At 35.6% G+C, this 2,731-nt stretch overlaps 1 long non-coding RNA gene across 1 annotated transcript; it reads left to right on the top strand.

The window, feature by feature from the left end:
- Positions 1-351: 351 nt before the first annotated feature.
- On the top strand, positions 352-1,344 carry LOC134272868 (uncharacterized). Its single transcript, XR_009993307.1, has 3 exons — positions 352-454; positions 840-943; positions 1,110-1,344. It is a non-coding gene; the product is annotated as an uncharacterized LOC134272868 (long non-coding RNA).
- Positions 1,345-2,731: the final 1,387 nt, after the last annotated feature.

Here is a 2,731-nt window from a genome sequence, read left to right as displayed (position 1 = left end):
TACCCTTGGACTGCAAATATCTGTAGCGGATGGTTCAGTTCTGCAGTACAAAGGTTACATTGAGTGTACAATCAAGTTACTCGATATTGAACTATTTGTTCCAATCGTGATAGTACCAGATACAGAGTTCAACAGACACTGTCCTGTTATTGTTGGAACAAATATTTTGAGAATCTGTAGAGATTATTACTCGCATATGTCCTGTCAGTTACCTAAGGCTGTTTAAAATTAAAACTACGTTTAACGTCACCCGCGCGCGTAGGTTTATGAGAAATTCGTCTTTGAAAAAAACAAACAATTCGGAATTCCGTATGTCCGTTCCGGTTTGGTTCTTTAATTAGCGACTGAATTCTGCTTCCCGTAGTGACAGAAAATGTGCTTTGATAGCCGCAGTTAAGGCAGTTGGTGTCTTATTAATGAAAACTAGAGAATTAAAGAGTTTGGGACCATAAATGTAAGTAAAAAATAGATTATTTTATGATTATATTAATGACAAAGTCTTGTTTGTTGATTTTTTTTGTCAGTCTTCGAATCATATGTACAGACTGACAGTGACAGACTCTCAGTTCGTGATTCTATTGGCTGAACTTTTCATTGTATTTTGGAGAGAATCGAAAAACTTTTTTTACTGAGTGGAAACTGTGTCAAAAACCAAGATTTATATACAGTGAAAAGCATCATTTAAATCTTACTAATATGTTTCATATTAAAAATATTTCTGTAAAAATCGAAAGGAACAGTAATGAGTAAAGTAATTGATTTCTTCATAATTTATGTACCTACAAATAGAGCTACAATTTTTGGGAAAGATAATATACTTGTCATAACCATTTGAGCAGGGAGAAGCTTACCGAAGATAGGACCTTTCAAGTGAAGGAGAGTAAGGAAAGTGGTTGGGGTATTCCAAGATGTGAAGAATCCTGTCTTTTGTGTGGAATTCAAGGTATTAAAGATAATCTAACAGCTATCAGTATGGTCCAAATATTAGTATTCACACTTTCAAAACTTAATGCTAGTAGATCTAGTACTAAGAAAAAATACGACATAATTCAATTTGAGGATATTTCATGAACACTTTTAAATATTGTCATCAATAATTTTGATTGTAGATATTGATCAACTTTTCCCACAAGAAGAAGCATTTGCCTCCAGGGTACCATGGACGTGTGGCAATATAAATCCAAAGGACAACTGAGGCCTAGTTAAAAGCCACTTTCCTGCACATTCAGTCTTAGACTACATTGTTTGCTAACAATAGGACTCAAACTGATTTACATACTAAGGAAAATATTACTTAATTGTAATGTTTTTAATGTACTGAATTGGTTAATTTGAATAAATTCACAATTGTTTGAAAATTTTGTTTGTTTATTTTTTTCCTCCCTCCCTCGTAGGTTTTGAACTTTAGATGTGACGTTAAACGTAGAATTAAATTTAAACAGCCTAATGCGTGGCAATTGGCTATTGACAGTACACAGTGCAAGTCATATTGTGTCAAGACAACTAGCAAGAAAAACATAACTATAGAACCATATCAGTCGCTTGTTGTCAATGGAATAGCAAGAGGTGTAGACAGAAATATTTCTACTTTAGTGACTGAGAATTCTCAGAGTAATGACAGTTATGCAGTGTGTCCGAGAGTTGTCACTTTGTCACAGAATACTGTCAAACCCAAAGTCAGAGTCAAGGTGTGCAATATTTCTGCTAAACCTATTACTCTGAGACCCAATTCAATACTTTGTTCTCTACAGGAAGCAAAAGTTATTGAAAGTGTATCTACCCTAAAGGGGAATAACTCTCAGTCAGATAAGGTGAATCCTATAGAGTTGGGTGTGAAAGTAGATAGGACTTCATTATCAGAACCACAGTTTAAAACTGTAAACCAATTACTGACAAGGTATAGTCATGTTTTCTCCAGAGGTCCATTGGATCTAGGGAAGACAGACTTGGTGAAACATAGTATCAAACTTGAAGATGAGACTCCATTTAAGTTACCTTACAGGAGAATACCTCCTGGTATGTATGATGAAGTGAGACAGCATATCAAAGAAATGCTTCAGGCAGGTGTGATTAGAGAATCCCATAGTAACTATAGTTCTAATGTTGTCTTAGTTAGAAAAACAGACGGTTCTCTTCGTTTTTGTATTGATATGCGTGTTTTGAATTCAAAGACTCTTAAAGACTGTTACATGCTACCACGCTTCGACGATGTCATTGATACGCTGAGTGGTGCCAAGTACTTCAGTAAATTAGACTTGCGGTCAGGATACTGGCAGGTGGAGTTGGAGGAACAGGACAAACACAAAACAGCTTTCTCAGTAGGTAACTTTGGATTTTACGAATGTAATAGAATGTGTTTTGGCTTGATAAATGCTCCAGCAACGTTTCAAAGACTTATGGAGAAATGCATGGGTGAAATTCATCTCAAAGAGTGTTTGATTTTTCTTGACGATATTTTGCTTTTTTCCAAAACTTTCGAGGAACATTGTAAACGTTTAGAAAGAGTGTTTCAGAGATTAGAAGAACATGGCTTAAAACTTAAACCTTCAAAATGTGAATTTTTCAAACAGACTGTTACATATCTAGGTCATATTATTTCAGAGTCAGGAATTTCCACGGACCCAGAAAAAGTTGCTGCTGTTGTGGAATGGCCAACACCTACCAAAGTAAAGGAGCTGAGACAGTTTTTAGGGTTCATCGGCTACTACCGGCGATTTGTGAAGAACTTTGC

The sequence above is a fragment of the Saccostrea cucullata genome, unplaced genomic scaffold (genome assembly GCF_032062105.1).
Source record: "Saccostrea cucullata isolate Sc308-1 unplaced genomic scaffold, CSIRO_AGI_Scuc_v1 ctg8191, whole genome shotgun sequence".
Lineage (NCBI taxonomy): Eukaryota > Metazoa > Mollusca > Bivalvia > Ostreida > Ostreidae > Saccostrea > Saccostrea cuccullata.
This window is presented reverse-complemented; position numbering and strand designations above follow the sequence as displayed.